Source organism: Rhinoderma darwinii, chromosome 6 (assembly GCF_050947455.1).
Source record: "Rhinoderma darwinii isolate aRhiDar2 chromosome 6, aRhiDar2.hap1, whole genome shotgun sequence".
In the NCBI taxonomy this organism is placed as follows: Eukaryota; Metazoa; Chordata; class Amphibia; order Anura; family Rhinodermatidae; genus Rhinoderma; species Rhinoderma darwinii.
The window spans coordinates 34,416,656-34,443,911 of record NC_134692.1 but is presented as its reverse complement, the minus strand read 5'-3'; the positions used below and the strand labels follow the sequence as shown (position 1 = coordinate 34,443,911).

Here is a 27,256-nt window from a genome sequence, read left to right as displayed (position 1 = left end):
GCATGATGCAGTACTGCATCACGCCGGTCTGCGCATGCGTCTAGTCCGGAGGATTCACAAGCGTCCAGCTGGAGCGGCCGCCACGGGGTAAGGTAAGTAAACTGTATATATATTTTTTTAGGTGGGGACTATCGCTGTGTAAATATTCAAGGGGGGCATTGCTCCGTTACACTATATACAAGGGGGAGTGCTGGGTGGCCCTATATACAAGAGGGAGGGTAGCGCTGTGTGCGCCTGTATACAAAGGGGGGGGAGTGCTCTGTGTCACTATATACAAAGGGGGGATTGCTATGTGGCTCTATATGCAAGGGGGAGCGCTGTGTGGCCCTATATACAAAGGGGGAGTGCTGTGTGACACTATATACAAACGGGGAGCGCTTTGTGACACTATATACAAGGGGAGGAGCGCTGTGTGTCACTGTACAAAGGGGGAGGGCTGTGTAGCACTATATACAAGGGGGGGCTGTGTAGCGCTATCCACAGCGGTATGTGTGTGGCGCTCTTTATAGGGGGACTTTTTGGTGCTATTTACAAGAGGGGAGGGCTGTGTGGCGTTCTCTACAGGGGGCGGTATGGCACTATCTATAGGGGGCTGTGTGTAACGCTCTCTATGGGGGGATGTGTGATATCTAAAGGGGTCTGTGTGGCGCTATCTATGGGGGTGTGTAATATCTACAGGGGCTGTGTGTGGCACTATGTACAGGGAGCTGTGTGTGGCTCTATGTACAGGGGGCTGTGTGTATGTGGGGTTTTACAGTGTGTGGTATTATTATATTCAGGCGCGCATAGTAGGGTGCTATTATATTTAGGGGCACTGTATGTGGCACCATGATAACTTTATTTTCGTTTATAGGTGTGGAAATGTTGGAAAAGTGAGGAGCCGAAGACATCTGAGTGGCAAATTCTGCAGAAATCAGTCATGGCCGGGAGAAGTCGTCATGAGCTCTGGACCGGATGGAGAAGAAAAGAGGAAAAAATTACTAGAAACTGAGACGTCGTCACCTGTGAGTCACTAGATTTATAGAGAATCTGTCATCTCTCCTGACATGTTTATTATAGGAAATCCTTATATTTCACAAAAAGTCTTTCTGCAGTCCAGGACTGATAGACAATTCCCCTTGTCAGGAGTATGTGTCCCTGCACAGTGCGATACTGTCAGTATGTAGGGAAACAGCCCTGTGACAAGGGGAATCCGTAACACCCATTTGTTAATGCTTGCCCAAAAAGTTACTGTTAAAAGTAGTTACGGCATGACAGGGCGGCGGTGCGGAGGGGGGCCCAAGTTTGGGTAACAGCCCAGGGCCCATAGTCTACTTAATCCGCCACTGGCTGGTCCACCCTCAATGGTTAAACCTGAATGTGCTCTTTTATTCTTCACTATGTCTACTGACCTAGTGTCTTTCTTGATTGAATTAAGAGAGCCCTTGTATTTCGTTACTTGCAAAAAACATGACTGTGGCATAATATGCCTTCAGGAGACCCACGTAACAGGACAGGCTCTGTCTTCTAAATAGACCATTGATTAGGTGGTCCTATCACTCCACATTCACTAATTTAGCCAGGGGTGTAACAATATTGATTAAACACTCCATCCAATTTCATCTGCTGGAGGTAATTGTCGACCCAGATGGTAAATTTGTTCTTATACACTGTTTACTTTATCACACACCATTTCTTCTTTATAGGGGTTTATATTCCTCCTCCCTTTTCCCTTGCCACTATTAACATTGTTTTATCATTTATATGTAGTCACCCATCTGTACCGAGTAGTTGGCTGGGAGACCATAAATCTACCTGGAATGGGCATTTGGATAGGTTCCTCTGCTCGGGCCACAATTCTGACTCGCCAGAACCATCCTCTCTCCATTCGCTTCTTTTAGAATTTAATATTACGGATGTGTGGAGAACTAGAAACCCTCATACCCGACAAGATTCTTGCTTCACACCGCGAGGCCCTCTCCCGTATTGACCTAATGCTGGTACACACCTCCCTCCTTACAGCTGTAGACTCAGCGGAGTACCTCTCCAGGTCTGTTTCGGATCACTTCCCGAGCCTTATATAAAGTTCTCTCACAGTGCATAGAAGTTATTCTCAGAAAGTTCTACATAGAATTATCTGACATAATAGTTACTTGCAATGCTGTTTAAAGACTATGTAAACCTTTTTTAAAGGGATTTTTATTTAATAAAAAGGTCAGTGTGATTTGGTGCAACTTTATAATTCGTTTTTATTTTTAAAAAAATTAGCATTTTGAGAAACAGCTGCTCTGTATTCTACAAGACCTGAATCCATCAGTCCCTTGGGCCTGATCGGAGCAGGATTTAGCAAACGATACAGCTGCTCTGTATGCAGAATACAAAGCAGCTGTATCTCAAAGTAAAAAGAATGTTTAATAAAACGAGTTTATAAAGTTGCACCAAACACACTGACCTTTCTATTAAAAAAAACAAAAACTTTCAATGTTTCATAGCCTTTAACATCTCCATATAAATGCATTCAGAATAGAAATGTATGATTTTAAACTCTATTGAATGTCTTTATCATTTTTATCCAACTACAGTAGTTGCTTCTCACATTTTATTTGGCTGGAGAAAGATAAGTGTAGTCTGTAGTGCTGCCCTGTAATAGCATGTGGTCCTGACATGCGGCTGGCACAACTACATTAGTGATTCAAGCTGCCAGGCTGCAAAGTTATTAACCAGCTCCATCATTATAAATTGTGTGGTATGTTATTTGGGAAAGTGCTTGAATGGCAGGAAGCTCAAAAGCATACCTCCCAACTTTCAAGAGGGACAAATTTGCATCACGCCAATTTTTTTTTTCCCGTTTAAGCCACGCTTCTAATACTACCCAATCCCTGCCCATACACACCCGGGTCAACCCACACAGTATCATGCTCCCATAGTGACTCCCACACAGTATAATGCCCTCTAGCTGCCACCATACAGTATAATGCCCCCATAGATGTACCCATACAGTATAATGCCCACACAGATTCTCCCATGCAGTATAATGCCCAAACCAATGATCCCATACAGCATAATGCCCCCATAGCTGCCCCCTGCAGCATAATGCCCACAGATGCCCCCATACAGTATAATGCCCCTGTAATGTCCGTGGCTGCGGGCTGTCAGCTCCAGCCTCCTCCTCAGGAGATGCCAGCGCTTGCATCCACTCACCTCCGCCAGAGCCTGTAGGGGCAGCGCGCGCACCAGACATCTTGAACGACCTTTGACCCATGAGTACCCTGGGCTATAAGAGGGGTCCAGCCCCCTAGTTCGATGCCTGAGCGTTGTTAGTTTTCCCAGTCTGTCTTGCAAATGGTCCCTTAGTGTTTCCCGTTCCTGTTGTTACCCGTACCTTGTTCCCCGTTCCTGTTTCCCGTGCTTTGCCCTAGTATCAAGTCGTGCCACGTCCTGTGTCATCTGCCACGTCCAGAGGAATCCGCCACGTCCTGTCATTTGCCACGTCCTGTTTCATCTGCCACGTCCAGAGGAATCCGCCACGTCCTGTGTCATCTGCCACGTTGTGGCGAAACCGGGTCAGTGGGGGTCGGTTTACGCCATGAGATTGTGGGCGATAGATTCAGGCGACACAGATTAACAGGGGACAAGGCACAGAGGCGCGTTTATTAACAGGGACAGACACACACATAACCAATGCATCGCTGCTTCTCCCCTCTGGGCTGGATGGGACAGGCTACCTCACTATGGGGTCTCTCCACTGTACCTTTCATCCTTTGGGGTGTCTCCAGATCCTCCTTAGTTAGATGGGACTCCAGCACTTGCCCTCTATTACTGTCCCTAGGTCAGGTACCATCTCTGAGGTAGATAGCCCCTGCCTGCAGCTCACACTGCTATTTCATCCTCTCCTCGACAGCAACTGACTGAAATTTCACACAGCACCACTATCTCCCTCACTCACCCCTCCCTCAGGCATCAGGCCATGTGCATCCTGCTCCTGCCCCCTCCTTTTTCTTAATTACACTCAGACAAGTTCCCGCTTGCAGCCGGTGACTCATTCTCCTTCAGTATAAGATTAATCCTAGAGGGGAGGACAGTGAAGCAGCACTGAATACAATATAATATAATCAACTGGTTATCAAACATAACGTAATGCAGTTTGAGGGGACATATCCCCATCTAGCACCGGGCGCCATCTAAGCTATGGCACCCGGATGGCGGGAGTGCGATGGTTTGCGGCAGGCTTAACCTTTATTTGGGTACAATGCCTGTAACCGTCACCCGTTCCGCCACAGACCTCCTCCAGCTTAGATCCAGAATCCGTCCTGCTGACCCTCTGTCGGGTCAGTGATGAGATATGGGCCCGGTGCTGTCAGTCTCCGCCCATCAGTGTCCTGCTGCCGAGAGAGTCCATCAGCATTCCCGTGGTCCCGGCCCTTTTTATGAGAGATGGTAAAGTTATAGGATTGTAAGGCCAGGCTCCACCATAGTAAACGCCCATTGTCCCCGGCGGTTCGGTTCAACCAACTGAGAGGACTGTGGTCTGTGACTATTGTGAACTCCCTCCCATAAACATAGGGCTGGAGCTTCTTTAGAGCCCACACGGCAGCCAGGCACTCCTTGTCAAGGGTTGCGTATGCCCTCTCTCGGTCCAGCAGCTTCCGGGAGAGATACGCGATCGGGTGTTCGTGGCCCACCTGGTCCACTTGGCTCAGTACCGCTCCCAGCCCGACGTCTGAGGCATCGGTTTGGACTATGAACCGCCGGTGGAAGTCAGGGGCTGCCAGGACAGGGGTGGTGGAGAGGGCAGTCTTAAGGCTCCCGAAGGCCGCCTCACAGTCAGGGGACCAGGGCATCAGTCGACTGAACCTTTTGGATGTCAAGTCGGTCAAGGGCTTGGCCAGGGTACTATACTGCGGGATGAATTTTCGGTAGTACCCTGTGACTCCCAGAAAGGCCCTAACCTGCTTCTGATTGGCCGGCCGGGGCCATTGGAGAATGGCCTCCACCTTGGCCGGCTCGGGGCGGATCTGTCCGCTGCCCACTCGGTGCCCCAGGTAGGCGACTTCTGCCATCCCCATCTGGCACTTGTCGGGACGGATGGTGAGGCCGGCGTACCGGATGCGCTCCAGGATCTGCGCCACGTGCCCCAAGTGTTCCTCCCAAGTCTCGCTAAAGAAAGCGATATCGTCCAGGTAGGCCTGGGCAAACTCCTGACACCCCACGAGGATCCGGTCGACCACCCTCTGGAAGGTCGCGGGGGCGTTCTTCATCCAGAACGGCATGCACGTAAATTCAAACAGGCCGAACGGGGTGATGAACGCCGAGCGCTCCTGGGCTTCCTTGGTTAGAGGAATCTGCCAGTAGCCCTTGCTGAAATCCAGAGTGGACACGAAGCGTGCCCCTCCCAGCCTATCGAGCAGCTCATCAATCCGGGGCATCGGATAGGCATCCGTAACGGTTACCTCGTTCAGCCGCCGGTAGTCTACACAGAACCTCGTGGTTTTGTCCTTCTTGGGGACCAACACAACGCCGCTGGCCCAAGGACTGTGAGATGGTACAATGACCCCCATCTCCAGCATTTCTTCTACTTCTTTTCTCATCGCGGTCAGCACTGAGGGAGCCACTCGGAACGCGGGCTGCCTCAGGGGTCGGGCTCCTCTAGTGTCGACCTCGTGAGCGACTAGGGAGGTACGTCCGGGGGACGCGGTGAACAGGGCCTCCTGGGCTGCTAACACCTGCCCCATCTCCCTATTCTGCAAGCGCGATAGCTGGACTTCAAGCTGCACATCTGCCAGCCCTGTCTGGTGTCGGGCCTCTGCCAGTAGGTCAGGGATGCGGTCCACGTCAGGGTTGTCCATGGGCGGGCAGCATATCGCGACCGCTCCTACCTCCCTTACCACATAGGCCTTGAGCCGGTTTATGTGGTAGTTCCGTACCCGCTTTTCTGCCTTGTCGTGGGCTACTAGGTAGTTCGTCGTCCCCTGTCGCCCCACTACAGTGTACGGTCCAGCCCAATTGGCCTGCAACTTGTTGCCTCGTACTGGCGCGAGGACCAGTACCTTCTCCTCCACCCCCAGCTCTCGGGGTCGGGCGCTACGGTTGTACTCGTCCCGTTGACGGCTTCGAGCTACTTCCAATCGCTGATGGGCCAAATCCATCAGCCGTGCTAGGCACTCCCGCATTTGGCTCACATAGTCTACTACCGGGATCTCCGGGCTTGCAAACTTCCCTTCCCAACCTTCCCGGACTAAGTCCAAGGGTCCCCGGACCCGCCTCGCGAAAAGCAACTCGAATGGGGAGTGCGCGGTAGACTCCTGCGGCACCTCTCGATAGGCAAAGAGAAGCTGCTGCAAGGAGCGGTCCCAGTCTCTCCCCTCCGAGTGGACGTATCGGAGTAGCAACTGCTTGAGGGTACCGTTGAACCTTTCACACAGTCCGTTCGTTTGGGGGTGGTAGGCGGTGGTTCTTAGAGAACTCACCCCGTGCCGATTCCAGAAGTCCTGCATGAGTTCTCCCTGGAATTGAGATCCCTGGTCTGTGAGTACCTCACGCGGGAACCCCACCCGGCTGAAGATGTCCATGAGTCCCTGGGCGACGTGCTCGGCATCTATGGAGGACAGAGCCACTGCGTCCGGGTATCTGGTAGCGAAGTCTACCAGGGTTAGGATGTAACGCTTTCTCCCTGGGCTGGGGGGATTAATGGGGCCAACCAGATCTATGGCCACCTGCTGCAAGGGCTCTCGGATGAGGGGCAGCTGCTTGAGCGGCACCTTGCGCGGGGCCCCCACCACCCGTTGGCAGACAGGGCACGAAGCTTGGTACCGCCGCACGTACTCAGTCAGCCCTGGCCAAAAGAAAGCCTTCGAGAGCCGGGCCCTGGTGGACCTGGTCCCAGTGTGACCCGCCGCGGGTATATCGTGGGCCAGGGCTAACAGTCGTGCACGGTAGGCTTGGGGAACAGCCCGTTATCCCACTGGAACCCTGCCTGGGCCCCACCACTGGGTGGTCGATCGGCCAGGCTACGGGCAGAGGACAGGGAAGGATCCGTATGCTGGGCCTCCCTAAAAGCGACCCTATCCACCTCCCCCAGGTCTGTCGGGGGTTCGTCGGGTCGGTCAGTTGTGAGGCGTCAGGGGCTTGGGTACTTACCACCGGCGGTTCGGGGAGCGGGGCTTCCGGTAGAGGAGCCTCGGTGGTTACACTGGTCGGTGGTGAAGGCCGGTAAAGGTTCTCCTGGGCTCGGCCCCAGCGAACTGACTTGTGAGACCGTTACCAAGGTCGTTCCCCAATAAGACATCGGCGGGGAGATCCGGCATGAGCCCGACTTCGACCTCCCCTTTTCCGGGGCCCCAGTCCAGGTAGACTCTGGCGCGGGGAATGGACCGCTGCTGTCCGTCCGGCAGGGCAATCCGGGCTAATCGCTGGGGAAGAACCTTAGACTGGGGAACCAGGTCCACTCTCACCAGGGTGAGGGATGCCCCCGAGTCACGGAGTCCCTGGACGGTGCGGCGTCCCAGCACCACGGGCTGTCGGTGGCCCTGCATGTTGGCAGGGACCTGGTTTGTCACGAGGCTCGCAAGCTCTACGTGGTAGACCACCTCCTCCACCTCTGGTGCATCTAGGAGGTGGTCACACTCATCGGGGTCGCCCGCCTCCGGGCAAAAGGCGACCCGGGTTGGGGTTGGTCTGGGAAAGGGCACCGTTGATTGGGCCAGGGGGCAGTCCCGTCGGATGTGCCCCGGCTGGTGGCACCCATAACACTGGCGGGAGTCCGTAGGGCTGCGGACCCTTGGAGGGATCGGGGCGGCCGTAGGCTGCGGTCTCATCGAAGTTGGCCGGGGTGGTTCCGCTATTTTGGTAGGGGCTCGGAGCTCTCGGCGTTGGTCCTGGCGTGGAAGGCTTCTCCACTGGGGTCGGTGGGCCAAGAACTCGTCGGCCAGGGTGGCGGCATCTTCAGGGGTGCTGGGGTGGCGGTCCGCGACCCAGGCACGAACGGGGACCTCCATCCTGGAGAGGAGTTGCTCCAAAATGACGAGGTCCTCCAGGGCCTCCCGACTGAAGGCCTTCTTCCCCTCGGCCCACCTGGAGTAGCTTAAGCGGAGCTGGGCTGCCAGTTCCACATGGGTACCCTGGCCGGCGAGCGTCAAATTACGGAACCACTCTCTGTAAGTCTCTAGGGTGATCGCATACCTCTTCAGTAGGGCGTCCTGGAGGCAACCGTGGTCCCGTCCATCCTCTGGACTTAGGCTCCGGTAGATTTCAAGGGCCCTCCCTTGCAGGCTGGGCCCCACGTAGCGAGCCCGTTCGGTGGTGGGGATGTCATGCACCTGTAGCTGTGTCTCCAGCATGGTTAGGTGCACATCGATATCCGTGGACGAAGGATCCAACTTGGGGAGGTCGTTGTATCGTAGTTGGGGTCTTCGGGGGCCGGCAGAGATTGGGGTTGTTGGTTCTGGGGGTGCCACTGCACGGGCCACGGCCCCAATGATGATCAGGCGCTCGGCCTCGGAGCTTTGAGGCCCCAGAGCGGTCAGCAGATCCCCCATCCGCAGGGCCTGGGCGTCCGAGATGGCGCTATGGCCGGTTCCCTGGCGACTGGCCGGTTCTTCGGGGCAGTAGTCAACGTCACCCTCGGCCATCTCTCCCATCTCATCCGGGTTTGCCAGGTCCCAGGCTTGGAGCTTCTCAATCAGCCGATCCTTGATGTCGCGGGACGAGAAGGCAATGGGCCGGAACCGGCACAGCTCTTGGAGTGTAATTCGGAGGTAGCTGCCATAGGGGACAGCCTCGGTTCTGCCGGGAGGATCCATAGAGTCAGGCTCCATGACTGGGTATTTAGGTGCCTGTGGTCCCCCTGTACTGCAGCACGTGTGGCAGTCCGCCCTTGAGGTCTGGCCGCGAAGCGCCGGATGGTACCAGGATACCTATCCCCTGCCGCTTCCCCTAGAACGGGCTGAATCTATCCCACCTCTGCCACCAAATGTGGCGAAACCGGGTCAGTGGGGGTCGGTTTACACCATGAGATTGTGGGTGATAGATTCAGGCGACACAGATTAACAGGGGACAAGCCACAGAGGCGCGTTTATTAACAGGGACAGACACACACAGAACCAATGCATCGCTGCTTCTACCCTCTGGGCTGGATGGGACAGGCTACCTCACTATGGGGTCTCTCCACTGTACCTTTCATTCTTTGGGGTGTCTCCAGATCCTCCTTAGTTAGATGGGACTCCAGCACTTGCCCTCTATTACTGTCCCTAGGTCAGGTACCATCTCTGAGGTAGATAGCCCCTGCCTGCAGCTCACACTGCTATCTCATCCTCTCCTCGACAGCAACTGATTGAAATCTCACACAGCACCACTATCTCCCTCACTCACCCCTCCCTCAGGCATCAGGCCATGTGCATCCTGCTCTTGCCCCCTCCTTTTTCTTATTTACACTCAGACAAGTTCCCGCTTGCAGCCGGTGACTCATTCTCCTTCAGTATAAGATTAACCCTAGAGGGGAGGACAGTGAAGCAGCACTGAATACAATATAATATAATCAACTGGTTATCAAACATAACGTAATGCAGTTTGAGGGGACATATCCCTATCTAGCACCGGGCGCCATCTAAGCTATGGCACCCGGATGGCGGGAGCGCGACGGTTTGCGGCAGGCTTAACCTTTATTTGGGTACAATGCCTGTAACCGTCACCCGTTCCCCCACACACGTCTGGAGGAATCCGCCACGTCCTGTGTCATCTGCCACGTCCAGAGGAATCTGCCACGTACAGAGGAATCCGCCACGTCCGGAGGAATCCGCCACGTCCTGTGTTATCTGCCACGTCCGGTGGAATTCGCCACGTCTGGCGCAACCTGCGGCTCCTGTGTCATCCGCCACGTTTGGCGCCATCTGCTGCACCCATCATCTGTGCCAGAGCTGCGGCCACCATGTGGACTATTCAGGTACCCTTGTGCTGGACATTGTATCTCTGGGGTGTCCTGTTGTTTGGCCAGCTGCCTCCCCGCTGCGGCGGTACGGCCTAGTGGGTCCACTAACCCGCTCCGTGACAGCCCCCATAACTGCCCTATACAGTATAATGCCCCCATAACTGCCCCATACAGTATAATGTCCCCTTAGCTGCCCTGATACCGTATAATACCCCCTTAGCGTCCCTCCTATGTGAGACCATGACTTTTGGTATGTATTTACTCCTCACATTTGTCATATGATTCAGCCTTTTGCAGCACATAACCACTAGCTCCTCTATTGATGTGTATTTGGAATATTTACTATACATCTTCTTTATCCATTATCGCATTTATAGATTACCATTTCACATCTAGCAACTATTCGATGCATTTTGTATATGGCTTGGCTGTTTCTCTTGGACTTTGATATACATTTGTCTGTATCCTGCTATAAATATGGATAAATATGTTTAGTATATTCATTCACTTTTTTGGTCTAGCATAGGTTGATGCCTTTTCATTGTGTGACTCATCTTTTTATTCTGTTATATCTATGTGTAATAAAATGTATATGTTTTTATATTTCAACATTGTGTTGAAGTTGATAATTTTTCCACTCTGTAGTGTTCTTCTAGCTGTGTATTTGATCAACGCACCAAGTTCTACTTGGTTATTACTACGGATTTTTCATAGTGTTATCAACCTAGACAGACATATTGTATTAATACCTTGATGTTATAAACTGCACTGTCACTATTGAATTTAATCCCTCCGTGGGTATTCTTTTGGTTTTCATTCGAAATACTGCCCTGTACAGTAATCATGTATTTTCTTCTGCCACTGGGCTCTGGCACTTTCTGAAGAGGTGGCCGAGTTTTCACTGACTGTGGAAACTTCACACTGGACTGCAAGCAACTTGAATTGATGCCTCTCCACTCTTCCTCCAGACTCTGGGACCTCTATTTCCAAATGAAATGCAAAATTTACTTTCACCTGAAAACAGGACTTTGGACACTGAGCAACAGACCTGTCCTTTTTCTCCTTAGCCCAGATAAGACGCTTCTGACGTTGTGTCTGGGTCATAAGTGGCTTGACACAAGGAATGCGACAGTTGTAGTCCATGTCCTGGTATACGTCTGTGTGTGGTGGCTCTTGAAGCACTGACTCCAGCATCAGTCCACTCCTTGTGAATCTCCTCCAGATTGAATGGCCTTTTCTTGATAATCCTTTCAAGGCTGCGGATATCCCTGTTGCTTGTGCACCTTTTTCTACCACACTTTTTTTTCCTTCCTCTCAACTTTCCATTAATATGCTTGGATACAGCACTCTGTGAACAGCAGCTTCTTTAGCAATGTCCTTTTGTGGCTTACCCTCCTTGTGGAGGGTGTCACTGACTGTCTTCTGGACAACTGTCAAGTCAGCAGTCCTCCCCAAGATTGTGTAGCCTACTGAACCAGACTGTTGGGCCATTTAAAGGCTTAGGAAACCTTTGCAGGTGTTTTGTGTTGATTAGCTGATTAGAGTGTCACACCATGAGTCTACAATCTTCAACTTTTACCCAATATTCTAATTTTCTGAGAGACTACATTTTGGGTTTTCATTAAAGGGTTATTCCCATCTTGCCACATATTTATTTTTTTTGGCCAGCACACATGTATGATCAAAAATAACCCTATTCAACTTATCCTTCAGATTTCCTATTAGGATTTGATCCTCAATCTTCCTCTTTGTCCCTGCTGCTCGTTCCTCTGCTTGTGAAGATTTGTGGGGGGTACGCTGTGAGACTCATGCTGCAGAAGGGATCTCAAACACAAAGTGCTTGTTCTAAACTAAACACTTATCTCTATATGTACATATAGAGATAACAGTGCTTTGAAGAACAAAAAAAACAGCCCTGATAAGGGCTCTACTGCTGCGTGAGGAGTTTAGAAAACGTAGGCTTCATTCACATCTGCGTCAGGGCTCCGTTCCGATGGAGCTTTCCATCGGAATGGAGCCCTGACTGACACAAACGGAAACTAGAGGTTTGATTTCAATGGTGACGGATCCGGTGCCAATGGTTTTCGTTTGTCTCAGTTGTGCAGGGGTTCCGTCGTTTTGATGGAATCAATGGCATAGTCGGCTACGCTATCGATTCTGTCAAAGTGACGGAACCCCTGCACAACTGAGACAAACGGAAACTATTCGCACTGGATCCGTCACCATTGAAATCAATGGTGATGGAAACGAAAACCTCTGGTTTCCGTTTGTGTCAGTCAGGGCTCCGTTCCGACGGAACAGAGCCATGATGCAGATGTGAACGAAGCCTGGGAGCCGTCCTATTCACTTTCATTAGAGCAGGAGTGAGGTGGCCGGAATGAGAGCTACTGCGTATGCTCAATGTGCACACCAGAGGACCCGGCTAGCGTATTAGGGAAATTCACAGTTTCTACTGCTCAAGCGCGGCCATTGCTGCAGCACCCATAGGGGTGGCCGTAACAATTAGAAACCATTTCCAAACATACCAAAAGACATAGGGTGGACCGGATGAATTATCTTCTGAATGCCACAAAATTTAAAAAAGAAAGTATTTACAAATATGCATATATTTCCATATGCAACGACTTAAGCTATGATCATTGAGATGGGAGTACCCCTTTAACTGTTAGCCATAATCCTCAACATTAAAAGAAAAAAATGCTGGAAATAGATCACTCTGTGTGTAATGAATCGATATAATATATGAGTTTCACTTTTTTTTATTGAATTACTGAAATAAATTTACTTTTTGATGATATTCTAATTCATTGAGAAGGACCTGTATAGTGGGCCACATTTAATATTCAGTTTACGCCTGAGTTTGGCAAAGAGTGAACAAGTTACAAAGTCGCATTAAAGATTACACAAAACTTGCCCAAATATCTGTGACATTTGACTCGGTGTGGTCAGACTGTAAATGTACTTTTAGGCCTCATTTACACGAGCGTATTATACGCGCGTGCGACGCGCGTGCTTTTCACGCGTGTCGTACGCACCTATAATAGTCTATGGGGCTGTTTAGACGATGCGTGAATTTTGCGCTGCGTGAGTGCGTTGCGTAAAACTCACGACATGTTCTATATTCTTGCGTTTTTCACGCAACACGCACCCATTGACTTCAATGGGTGCGTGAAAACAACGCATGCCACACTGACGGTCCTGCGTTGCATGCGCGAAAATCACGCAAGAGCTGTCAAAAGGATGAATGTAAACAGAAAAGCACCACGTGCTTTTCTGGTTACAAACATCCAAACGGAGTGTCAAATTAGAGATGAGCGCACCGAACTTCACCGGGTTCGGCCGAACTCGTTTTAACCGAACCCGGCAAAAAATGTTCGGGTACGCGACGTCAGGAGACAGTCACTGCCCACGGTGCTCAAAGACTTAAACTGTTTCAGCACCATGGACAGTGACTTTCGATCACAATATACATATACGTGTAAAAAAAAACAGAAGTTCTGACTTACCGATAAGTCCCGGCTCCTTCCTCCAGTCCGACCTCCCGGGATGACAATTCAGGCCAAGTGACAGCTGCAGCCAATCACAGGCCAAGCACAGGCTGCAGCCAATCACAGGCTGCAGCGGTCTCATGGCCTGCCGCGTCATCCTGGGAGGTGGGGCCGGATGACAAGAGAGGGACGCGTCACCAAGGCAACGGCCGGGAGACCGGACTGGAGGAAGCAGGCAGTTCATGGTAAGTGTGAACGTCTTTTTTTATTCACAGGTTGGTGTATATTGTGATCGGCATTCACTGTCGAGGGTGCTGAAAGAGTTACTGCCGATCAGTTAGCTCTTTCAGCACCTTGGACAGTGACGGGCGTCGACTACCTCATCTCTATGATGGCGGCTGCGCGAAAATCACGCAGCCGCGCATCATACACGGATGACACACGGAGCTGTCAATTGCCTTTTGCGCACGCAAGACGCAGCGTTTTTTTGCGCGCGCAAAACGCACACGCTCGTGTAAATGAGGCCTTAGACTCATTTATCTCATTTATCAGTGGCATAGATTAAAAAAATCTCAAATCAGTGGCACAAATGTACAGGTGCTCATAGAAAGTGGAAAAATAGATTCAAACAGAAGGATAATTATTAAGAGACATACTTGATTCAGTATAAAATCTTACTTGGCTCTGTGTGAGGGCAGGGGGGAGAAACATAGGGAGCTCACGCAGCAGACTGATCATTACCCCCTGCGGTTCATTAGGGTATGTGCACACGATTGCTGCCTTTTACGTCTGAAATTACAGACTGTTTTCAGGAGAAAACAGCTCAGTCGTTTCAGATATAAATGTTCCTCCTCGCAATTTGCAAGGCGTCTTTGACGGCCGTAAATTTGAGCTGTTCTTCATTGAATTCAATGAAAAACGGCTCAAATTACGTCCAAAGAAGTGTCCTGCACTTCTTTGACGAGGCTGTCAAACGACGACGCGTAAATTACAGGTCGTCGGCACAGTACGTCGGCAAACCCATTCAAATGAATGGGCAGATGTTTGCCGACGTATTGGAGCCGTATTTTCAGGCGTAACTCGAGGCATAATACGCCTCGTTTACGCCTGAAAATAGGTTGTGTGAACCCAGCCTTAGAGGCAGGCACAGATCTGTGGGCTGGGGGACATGGTGCAGTGTTTCTGAGTGTGGGAGAACATCATAGCAGCTTGTGCCTGCACCTTCCGGAGCTGAACTCTGACAATTAAAGAGGAACCTTATAGAGGGGTTAGGCCCTATTCACACGAACGTGTTATACATCTGTGCTACGTGTGTGATTTTCACGCGCGTCGCACGGACCTATGTTAATGAATGGGGCCATTCAGACTCAGTGAATTTCACTCAGCGTATGTGCGCTGCATAAAACTCACGACATGTCCTATATTTGGCCGTGTTTCGTGCAGCACGCACCCATTGAAGTCAAATTGTGCATGGCACACGGAAGCACTTCCGGGTGCCACGTGTGATGCGTGCTACAGTAGTAAAATAAATAAATGAAAACAGAAAGGCACCACGTGGTTTTCTGTTTGTAAACATAAAACCAGAGTGTCATAATGATGCCGGCTGCGCGAAAATCACGCAGCCGCGCACCATATGCTGAAGCCACACGGACCTTTTGCGCGCGCAAAACGCAGCATTTTTTTTGCGCAAGCAATACGGACAGGTTTGTGTGAATAAGGCCTTAAACTGCTGAAAAATACATCATACAGGTGAGGCTGGTCAAAAATACCCTTATTAATCCAGGACACACACACAGCGGCTTTTTCTGAAAATTCACCTGGAATTAGATACAGTATAAAAACATGTTGCATATTCAATAAAGATGTGATCGTTACAAGCTGGATCCTGTGTCAGAGACACGCAGGACCTGCTCTCACCCGAGCCGTCAGTTCGACTGAATTGGCTGAGAAGGAATGAAACCGCTACTATGTATACAGGATACATAGAAGATATAAGAAAAAGCAAACAAAAAGGAAGGTTTTCATAAAAGTCAATTTTAAAATTGCATAAAAACAAATATAACATATTCATTTAATAAAGAAAAAAGTTGGTTCCAAAGGTGTACAAAGCCTTTAAGCAGTTCACATTAAGTATTTAGTATAATACAGACACATCAGAAGTTTTGATTAGTGGGGGTCTGGGTGCCGCGACCCCCACCGTCACTAAAACAAAGGTGTAGAAGCGCTTCAACTGTGATCGGCGCTCCTAGGTAGGCTGAAGATGGGCTCACAATGAATGTCTATAACCGCGTCTTCAGCCAAACAAAAAGCGCTGATCATAGTCAGAGGTGCAGGGCGTTTCTACACCATTATTTTAGCACCGAGACTCCTATGGATCCATACTTCTAATATGTCATTTGATCTTTACTCAAAGTAAAATTTTTGGACTATACAAACTACAGGAAATATTTTTGTCTTGTCCTTCATTCGTATAATCCATGTGATGCCATACAGGCTTCATCGGCTGCTGTATGTATACTCGGCTGTTTCCGTCATTCCCATAGCGTTTGAATGGAGTGGCAGCGTGCGTGCTCGACCACCGCTCCATTCAATGTCCTCCTCACTGTGGTAGGTTCAGTAAGGAGGAACGGGGGTTCACGATCGGTGGGGGTCCCAGCAGTGACACACACCTGATACCTGCATATTATTTAACTATATAGCCGTGGTTCCAGAACATTATATACAAAGCTCTTCTGTATACACACTACACACAAAGCTCTACTATCTTCATATTAGGATATGTTCACATGTAGCGTAAACTGCAGAATTTCCGACCAGATTTTCTTTGCTGACATTGACCTGCATTACAGACACTCATTCTGCAGTATGTCAATTTCTCGTGAAAACGCTGCAGCCCTGTTCGCACAGATTATTTTGGTGCTGATTTTGATACGAAAACTGCGTCAGAATCCGTGGCAAAAAACGCCCCAAATCTCCCATTGGGTGTCGGAGGCGTTTTTTTTCCTGAGCAGTTTTTGTCCGCTCGCTGTAAGGGTAAGTTCACACAGAGTTTTTTTACAAGTTTTTTTATTCGGAAACCGCGTCGAAAAACACGCCAAAAAACGGCCGAAAATAACTCCTATTGATTTCAATGGGAGACGGAGGTGCTTTTTCCCCGGGGAGCGGAAAAACCGGCTAGCGGGAAAAAGAAGGGACATTCCCTGTCTTTGGGCGTTTACGTCTCTGACCTCCCATTGACATCAATGGGAGGCAGAGAAAGCGTATTTTGCTGCGCTTTTTGCCCGCGGCGCTCAATGGCGAATATCGGCGTACAGGCAGAGCAAAATCTGCCTCGAAATTACAAACGGAATTTTGAGGCAGATTTTCTGCCTACAAAAAACTCTGTGCGAACCCAGCCTAAAAAAAAAAAACTAAAAAAAAAAAGCAACATTGGGTATGTTCACACAGAGTTTTTGCAGGCACAAAAACCTGCCTCACAATTCCTTCAGATTTTGACCTGCCTGAACTTTCTTTGCTGCGTTTTTCAGCCATGGCCACTGAGCGCCGCGGCAAAAAACACTTTCTCTGCCTCACATTGATGTCAAGGGGAGGTCAGAGACGGAAAAGCTGGAAGAAAGAGCATGATGCTTTTTTTTCCCGCAAGCGGTTTTTTTTTGCTTGTGAGAAAAAAAACGCGATTTCTGACGGTTTTTTGGTGCTGTTTCAAAAAAGTCAAAGAAGGGGCCAAAACACTGTGTGAACCAGCCCTTCTTGAGACGTTTTCCCACTCACAAACCCTATTGAAATCAATAGATGGAAAAAAAACAATGGCAATGGCCGCGGCGGTTTTTATTTGGACGGAAATTCTGCAGTATTTGCTACGTGTGAACATATTAATTACTATATAGCCCTGCTGCATGCACATGATATACAGAACTTTTCCATATACAAACTCAGCTCTGCTACCTTCATATAACTTTATAGCTCTGCTGCTACAGTCATCTTAGGTCCTGTTCACACAGAGTTCTTTGCCGTGGCAAAAAAACGGCCTACATCGCCCCCTATTGATTTCAATGGGAGGTGGAGGCGGTCTTTTCCCACGAGCAAAAAACAATCATGGGAAAAAGAATGACATGCCCTATATTGAGGTGTTTTCCGCCTCAAAAACCCCATTGAAATCAATGGGAGACGAAAATGGAACCTTAACCTGTTTTTTGACACATTGTTTGGCAAAAAACGCTTGCGATTATTCTGTCTGCAGAATAGCTTAAAAACGCCTCAAATTAACCGTGTCAAAAATCGCAGCAAACAAACGCATCAAAAAAAGCGTGTGGTGCAAACAAGGAGCTGATTTTTCCAGGCAGACTTTTCTGCCTGCAAAAAAAAGTCCGTGTGAACAGGACCTAATAACATATCCAGTCAGAGGAAAGGTCCCCGTCCACCCGGCCGCCAGCAATAACCCTTTCATAACACTTGTAATACTTTCCGTTACCAAACACTTCAGAAAAGCACAAGATTCAGTCTGACTCCTCCCATACACGTGACTGATCACGTGCTCGTGACGTTATCAAACCTAATAGTATCCAGCGGCTGCTGTGGCCTCTGGTGCACGGAGTGTGAGATAATGGAGAAGGTGACGGAGCCTCCCTGGTGACCGCCGCCTGCAGTAAGGTAAAGGGGGTTCCGCTAACAGCTGAGAGTCCGGTGCAGTGTCTATGGAGCCCATATTGAGGGAAAGTGCGTCACAGGTGGTGCTACTGATGTATATGTGGGGTTGTGTGTCATGTACTGCAGTGTGTGTGAGCTTCTGTGCCACTCTGCCCATGCCATGCAGCTACGTGCCCCCTCATTGGCATAATGCTGTCTGTCAGTTTTCACGATTATTGTAGCAGCAACGGACGAGTGTGTAAATGGTTAATATTATCAGTTATTCCTGCTGTGATTGTGCAGTATTGAGTGCGTTTTATCCATAGCGTCATCGCATGTGTATATTTACAGAATGCGAAAATAGCGCATGAAATCGCACACGTGTCCTGATATTTAGCACAACTGTCATGTAAGATGTATTTTCCTGGGATACGACTGGCTGGGATACGACAGTTTACTTAAATATTTAGCGCTCTAAAATAATGGTGTGGATGTATGATGAATTTGGTGCATTTTGCAACTTTTTTTTTTTTTCTTTTTATAGACCCGTTGAGTTGCAAACCGTGTCCTCCGGTGTATTCAGATGTTGTGGTTAAAAAAATTTGTATGTGTGTGTAATATATATATATATATATATATATAAATCTCTATCCCAAAAAATGCATGCGGAAGGGGAATGTGTTTACTATAGTTTAAAATGCATGCGGAAGGGGAATGTGTTTACTATAGTTTAAAATGCATGCGGAAGGGGAATGTGTTTACTATAGTTTACGCTAGAAACTGGTGTAAATATGTAGCAGAAATCTACGCCAGTCAGGAGCTCCTGGCTGGCGTAGATTTCACTCTGGCGCACATACCGATGAGGATGTGACAAATTTTAATTAATTACGACAGACGTTTACAGGATGTGCCAAAAATGTCTGATCGATGCGGCTCCCAACTTATCTCAAGAATGGGGGTCCCGGTGAGGCGGCCGCTGCGTTCAGGCAATGAAGGTGTCCGGGTTCTGGAAACAGCCACGCTCGCTGAGATACCAGTGAATGGGAGTTCTGGAAACAGCGTAGCACAGCGAACTAAGGAAACCACTGTGTCCGTATCTACCGTTCACTTCTTTGGTCGTCTGGTTCTGGAAGCCGACCCTCTTCACTGCTTGAATCCAGTGGCCAGCTCACCAGGCAGGAATGGGTAGGGGGGGCCATATTCTTGAGGTCGCTGAGTCAAAAAGTCAAAGTGGCCGCATTGCGATCCGTGGGGTCCCGCGGCCCAACAATCACAAAAAATCCAGCAAGTTTATTTTTTTGCAGCTGAAGTGGCTGCTGCAACCTGTGGGTCGCAACGTGGCCACATTGACTTTCATTACCTGTGATGCACGTAGCGTGACACAGCGATCTTTGACCTATGTTGCAGCCAAAGTCGCTGTGAAGCCCTAGATATGGGCATATCCTTTATGTTGCTGGTGTCTCTTGCTCTCATCTTGTCCAGACTGGATATCCTGTTTCTCCACTTTTCAGCTGTAAACCTGTACAGACATAATACTACTTTCACCCTCTGGATGGGTATGGAGCTTGCAGCTGCTGGGAACTGCAAAAGGACCACTGGACACCTGTTCTCCCCATAGGCGAGGTCCCAGTTGTGGATATGGCAAGCTGCTTAAAGAGGCTCTGTCACCACATTATAAGTGCCCTATCTCCTATATAAGGAGATGGACGCTATAATGTAGGTGACAGCAGTGCTTTTTATTTTAAAAAAAACCGATCTATTTTCACTACGTTATTAGCGATTTTAGATTTATGCTAGCTAGTTTCTTAATGCCCAAGTGGGCGTTGTACAGGGGAGTGTATGACGCTGACCAATCAGCCTCATGCATTTCTCTCCATTCATTTACACAGCGCATAGGGATCCTGCTAGATCCTTATGTGCTGTCTTATACTAACACATTAACAATACTGAAGTGTTTAGACAATGAATAGACATTCCACGGGATGTCTATTCACAATCCCGACACTTCGTTAATGTTTCTGTGGTAGTTACAGCCGAGCAAGCGTAATCTTGTGAGATCACGCTGTAAATGACAGGTTACAGCGAGATTACACAAGGTCATTTAGTTTTCAGAAAGTGGAAAAACTCTTTAATGAAATTCCCAAATTGAGTGCCTCTCCACTCTTCCTCCAGACTCTGGGACCCTGATTTCTAATGAAATGCAAAATTTACTTAAATCTGAAAACAGGAATTTGGACCACTGAGCAGCAGTCCGGTCCTTTTTCCCAGTGCTTGCGGTTCAGTGTGAAGTTTCCATCAAGTCCAGAGTCAGCGCAGCCGTCTAAGGCTGGGTTCACACGACCTATTTTCAGGCGTAAACGAGGTGTATTATGCCTCGTTTTACGCCTGAAAATAGAGCTACAATACGTCGGCAAACATCTGCCCATTCATTTGAATGGGTTTGCCGACGTATTGTGCAGACGACCTGTAATTTACGTGTCGTCGTTTGACAGCTGTCAAACGACGATGCGTAAATGGACTGCCTCGGCAAAGAAGTGCAGGGCACTTCTTTGCCACGTAATTTGAGCTGTTCTTCATTGAACTCAATGAAGCACAGCTCAAGATTTACGAGCGTCTCAGACAGCTCGCAAAATGCGAGGAGGAGCATTTACGTGTGAAAGGAGGCAGCTGTTAACAGTCTGTCTTTTCACACGTAAATGCCTCTCATCGTGTGAACATACCCTAACAGGAAATTTTCGAGCACTTCATTCTTCCCTCTAATGACAAACTTTATGGAGATGCTGATTTCATTCTCCAGCAGGACTTGGCACCTGCCCACACTGCCAAAACTACCAATACCTGGTTTAATAACCACAGTATCACTGCGCTTGATTGGCCAGCAAATTCGGCTAACCTAGACCCCATAGAGAATCTATAGGGTAATGTCAAGAGGAACATGAGACACCAGACCCAACCATGCAGACGAGGTGAAGGCCGCTATCATACAAACTGAGCTTCCATAACACCTCAGCAGTGCCACAGACTGATCGCCTCCATGCCACGCCGCATTGATAACACCTCAGCAGTGCCACAGGCTGATCGCCCCCATGCCACGCCGCATTGATGCAGCAATTCATGCAAAAGGAGCCGCGACCAAGTATTGAAGGCAGATGCTGTACATACTTTTCAGTAGGCCAACATTTCTGGAGCTTTTCTAAAAGTGATGACGCTCCAACACGGCCCCATGTGATTGAGCTCTTGCTTCATGTGCTGTTCGTGAATGACTCCAAGGGGCTGTCACATTGCCTATTGCTTGAGTCCCGAGCAGAGCATCAGCTAGCGCTCTCCACGTCCAAATTTGGTCCATTCAGGGGTCTGCTATCGCTGGAGTCCACCGAGCAGAGCATCAGCTGATGCTCTGCCTGGGGACTTCACAACTTCTGCCCACGTCACTATCACTGTCCATACATGGACAATGACGTCGGCAACACTACAGAAGTCCCGGAGCAGAGCATCAGTTGATGCTCTGCTCGGGGACTCCAGTACTGCTGCTGATGTCATTGTCCATATATGGACAATGACAGTGACATCAGCAGAAGTTGTGGAGTCCCCAGGCAGAGCATCAGCTGATTCTTTGCTTGGTGACTCCAGAGATGGGGAAACCCCTGAATTGACCAAACGTGGACATCGGGAACAGTGCTGGAGTCCCGAGCAAAAGCATTCTGAGGTTTGAACTGTACCATTTAGCACAGAATTTTTATTTAAAGTATTTTAGTAAGTAACTTCGTTTAACATAAATATATTATTGCAATGCAATTTTTGGTCCCCGGATAACCCCTTTAACTGTTAGCCATAATCATCAACATTAAAATAAAAAAAAAAATGCTGGAAATAGTGTGTGGTGTGTGTGTGTGTGTCCTGGAAATAGTGTGTGTGTGTGTGTGTGTCCTGGAAATAGTGTGTGTGTGTGTGTGTGTGTGTGTGTGTGTATATGAGTTTCACTTTTTGATCTTCTAATTCCTTGAGAAGGACTAGTATAAGCCCTGCATCTGTTCAGTCCCTTGATATGGTTTTATGGGCCTAGATTTATGGTGATAATGATCCCAGTCTGATGATACTACTGTACATGGCACCTGCTGCTTAATTTACAGAAAACCAATAAACAATGTTATTGATCATATCTTGATGTTCTGATTGTGGACATGATGTGAGTATTTACAAAGCAGAAAGTGCCAGCATGTTATAGCGTTTTCAACACTTTTTATGACTGCCTAGACATTTTGACAAAGGTTGAAACGAAAGTGTGGCCAAGAGGAATTGTAAAATGCAGCAAAATGATTAGTCGTTACCCATTCATTAGTCGTTACCCGATTTTGGTCAGATCAGTGCCTAGTGACTTATTACTTGGCGCTGTTGCCTTGCAGCATAGAGGTCCGGGATTTGAATACGACTAGGATGACATCAACATGTAGTTTACAGGTCCTGGCTAGGGGTGTAGATCTGCTTCAGAGGTGGACACTTGGCTAAGAACCCTATAGGGGACTGGAATGTGAAGGTATTCTCTGTACAGTGCTGGAAGATACTTGTAAGTAAATAAAGAAAATACCTGTCAATACATTCTTTAACCCCCTAAAGAGGTTCTGTCACCAGATTATAAGTGCCCCATCTCCTACGGCGCTGTAATGTAGATAACAGCAGTGTTTTTTATTTTGACAAATGATCATTTTTGAGCAAGTTATCAGCAATTTTAGATTTATTCTGATTAGTTTCTTAATAGACAACTGGGCGTGTTTTTACTTTTGACCAAGTGAGCGTTGTACAGAGAAGTGTATGAGGCTGACCAATCAGTGACCAATCAGCGTCATACACTTCTCATTGTTCCAGCCCAGCTTCTTTCACTGCACGATCACACTGTGTATGACGCTGATTGGTCACTGATTGGTTTACTTTTTTTTTTTAATTCCGTCGACATAGCCGTATAAGGGCTTGTTTTTTGCGGGACGAGTTGTATTTTGTAATTGTACCATTTTTAGATGCTTATACTATATAGATGAACTTTTATGACCTTTTTATTTTAGGAGTGAATTGAAAATAAGCAGCTATTCCAGCATTGATTTTCCCGTTATAAATTTACGCCGTTTACTATGCAGTGGAAATATTTGTTTAATGTTAACTTTATTCTATGAGTCGGCACGATTAAGGGGATATCAAATGTGGAAAGGTTTTGTTTTCCTACGTTTGCACAATAAAAACCCTTTTAGAAAGAAAATTACTTGTTTTTGCATCGCCGCATTCCAAGAGCCGTAACCTTTTTATTTTGCCGTCAATGTGGCCGTATGTGGGCTTGATTTTTGTGGGCCAAGGTGTAGTTCTTACTAGTACGATTTTGGGGTACATAGGACTTATATTAACTTGTTGTTAAATTTTTTTATGGGGGGGAATGGGAGAAAAGAGAGCATTTTACAGTTTTTTTTTTTTTGTTTTTTTTTAGTCCCACCAGGGGACTTCACTATGCGATCTGCTGATCGCATATATAATGCTTTGGTATACTTAGTATATCAAAGCATTATTGCCTTTCAGTGTAAAACTGACAGGCAATCTATTAGGCCATGCCTCCAGCATGGCCTAACAGGCATTTGCTGAAGGCAGACCTTGGGGCATTTGTTAGGCCCCCGGCTGCCATGGAAACCCGACAGCGCCCCGCTATTTCTTTGCGGGGGTGCCGAAGGAGTGACAGAGGACCCTCCCTCTGTCAAACACATTAGATGTCGCTGTCACTATTGACAGCGGAATTTGATGGGTTAAGCTGCCAGAATCGGAGCGATCTTAGATTGCGGCAGGAGCCAGGCGGTGTATAACAGCCGTGCTCCTGCCGCTGATCGTGTGGGTACACAGGCAGTACCCACGCGATCAGAGGACGGATATATCTGTCCTGTGTGAACTAGCAGCTGTAGAGGACTGATATATCCGTCCTTCGGCGTTAAGAGGCTAGGCCCCTTGTCCTATAATGTCCGACCTGGCACATTCTCACCATACACGCATGACTTGGCCTCCAGTCACTTCTCACCTACACTTCTACAGTTGTACTTTTATATTGTCTGCATCATGCATTATGTTATACATAGCAGGAGAGGGCAGATAAGGGCTCACTATTGTGGTTGTGGTAGCACTATGAGTTATTGTCCGAGCCGCTCTTCAGATAGCTCGATCTTTCCGAGAAGAGCCGAAGTTATACTATTATAGCCAAAAAGGCATTGCGCTCGGCTGAGCAGTCCTGCCTCTTCGTTTCAGCGATTGGTGTGGGTCTCAGCACTCGGACCCCCACCCATCAAAACTTCTGATGTCACTGACCAGTTGAAAGTTTTATGAAATTACACTTACCCTTTCATGACTAAGGGTCGTTGATGTCCCTGTGTCCAGGCCAAATTAAAAAAAAATAATATGCTCTTGTTTAAACGATAATATCTTTGCAGCCACTTTAAAGTGTATCTAAACGTTTGACAAACTTCTGACATGGTCAGAAGTTTGGATTAGTGGGGGTCCGAGCACTGGGACCTCCACCAATCGCTAGAACGAATCGGCTGAGCGCTCACAGGACCGCTTCAGCTGCTTCGTTCTAGCGATTGGTGGTGGTCTTAGTGCTCGGACCCCCACCAATACAATCTGATGACATGTCACTAAATATTATTTATTTTTACTTTGTTTTTCACAAGACTTATAGGGCTTTCATTTTCTCGATTTTAGTTTAATTGCTTGTTTTAAATTTTTATTATGAGCAGACAAATCACTAATGTGATACAAAACATCAGTTAAAATGGATCAACTCGGTGGCGCGGCTTGATGGCGGGACTGGCCGGACGCATACCTAGAGCTCTGATCTATCGAGCTCTATCTGGGGCCATCTAACCTCTTCTGCCACCAACATTGGGCTCTGGTGCCTCTCCTGCTGCCCTCCGCCACGTCTGGCTTGCTTTGGCACCAGTCCCAGGCATTTTGGCCACATTTTTGGGTTGCGGCGTACTATTAGGCCTAAAGCTGTTGTCTAGATTTTGAATGGCCGCTGTGTGCTTCCGGGCTACATAGCGCTTCGGTGCATCTGCAGGGCTGTTGGCCCCATCATCAGTAGCTGGGTTCCCCCTGTACCCTGGATTCAACGTGGGACAGCTTGTATTCTATAAATAATACCTTTTTAAAGTTGCGGCTGCCATCTTGGATTTCGGCCTCCGCAGGGTTATACCACTCTGCCGGCTTACAGCAATCTTGGGAACTCAGGACCACGCTGCAGTACTACTGGGGTGAGTGCAATCTCCCCTGTGCCTGACTAGACAGCTGTCATAAGACCACACAGTCCTGATAGACTTGCGCTATACTGCATCCCATTTAAAGTTTCCCTCAATATCGGCCTGTCCGGGCGCTGGATGTCCGGTGCCTTTAGGCCACTGTGTGCGGTGACTCGGGGGCTCATATCCATCTATAGCTTGACTGCGCAATGTCCTGCTTGCTAGACCTCTTTGCCTTATTGTTTGACACGCTCGGTGGCTTTGTATGAACATTTACTGCCTGAGCTACTTTCCGGACTGTTACCCGGTTGCCAAGAGTCCCCGCCAGCCCTGTTTGTGGGTAACCTACAAACACTCGGTGCATCGAATTTCTCAAACTGACTCCCAAACTTTACTAATGGCCCCCTTGGGTCCCCACATTGTCTGTACTTCTCTGTAATGTAACACTTTGCCACAGCCGGGGTGCCTAATCACCCCTCAGAGCGATATTTCATTGTGGTGTCCCATACGCCTTCATTTACAGCTACTTCAAATCCAGCCATGGCGTCTCCAAAATCGCAAACTAAATCGGTTGGCAAGCCAGACCAATACTGCAGAGCTGACTCCTTGACGGCTCCATCCTCAGCTGTGCTGCCTATTAATCTGACTCCGGTGGATTCAAACCAGCCTGTCTCTACCGCGTCTGGCTCTAATCCGGACACATTGAAAGTTCTGGCGGCTATACATACATGCCAGTCCACCCTAACCACACACATTGAGGAGATTAAAGTGGATATTTCCCTCATACGCCAAGATGTGCAACATACTAGAGAAAGAGTGACGGAGGTTGAAAAAAAGAGTCCGTATGCTGGAGGACCAAGCCCCTCCATTCACCAGTCATCTTGGAGACTTAGAACAAGGCCTCACCAGATTACATCAGCATTTGGATGATCAGGGGAACAGATTGCGGCGCTGTAACCTTTGATTTATCGACTTGCCGGAAGGTACGGAAGGCTCCTCTCCTTAGTCTTTTTCTAGAAAATTTGCACATCACCACCTTCGGCAGAGAAAAATTCTCGGTTATGTTTGCAGTGGAAAGGGCGCAACGTATCCTGTCCAAACCCCTATCAGGTGCTCCACCACACTCATTCATTGCTAAACTCCTCAATTACCGAGACAGGGATGCAATCCTTAAACTTACTAGAGAAAAAGGATCAATTCCTCATGCCAACATGCAAATTTGTGTTTCTCCCGTTTCTCCATTGAAGTTCAGAAAAAGACAGCCCTGTTCATTACTGCTAAGAAGAAGCTTAGGGAAATTGACCTCAAATACGCTATGATGTACCCTGCGTGGCTAAAAGTATTTGCGGATGGGAGATCACATTTCTTCACCACGCCGCAGGAGATTCTCTACTTGTTGGAGACTCGTCCTCGTGGTCAAGCTGTTTCTCCTCAACGTCCGTATGATTGATTTTGTACACATGTAGCTGTAAATTTCTACCTCGCAGTTTCGCGTTTACCTGTACGTTTATAGTTTCTGTCATTCTATGTTGGACCTGCGATATACTGGTTCATTGTATGTACACCTTCATTTTCTCTATTCGGTACACTTTTTCTGATGGGGGGAGGGTAGCACCCTGCATCCCCGTTTCAAAATGCATAATCTTAGCATATAGTTTGTACTGCTGCTGTTACGACTTTCTTTTATTGGGATCTAAATCTTCATGCCTGCGAGCATGATAGTAGGGGGGGTTGGTTTTTTTTTCCTGTTTTTTAAAAGTTTGTTTGCACATTGCATACCATGCTTCTCCATCTTTAGCCCACAGGTGCCTTCAGTTACTTATGTGCTGGTTCGCCCTCGACGGTTGAACCTGAATTTGCTCTTTTTATTCTTCACTATGCCTACCGACACCCAATTGTTAATGCTTGCCCAAAAAGTTAGTGTTAAAAATAGTTGCGGAGGGGGGGGCCATGTTTGGGTAACAGCCCAGGGCTCATGGTCT

General features: G+C 48.3%; 1 protein-coding gene across 5 annotated transcripts in view; it reads left to right on the top strand.

The window, feature by feature from the left end:
• Positions 1–17,930: 17,930 nt before the first annotated feature.
• Positions 17,931–27,256, top strand: part of GPR155 (G protein-coupled receptor 155) — a 51,316-nt gene continuing 41,990 nt past the window's right edge. For all 5 annotated transcript variants that reach the window (XM_075829488.1, XM_075829485.1, XM_075829487.1 and 2 more), the window contains exon 1: positions 17,931–18,039. The gene's annotated coding sequence lies outside the window, so the exon portion shown is untranslated. The remainder of the gene's footprint in view (positions 18,040–27,256) is intronic.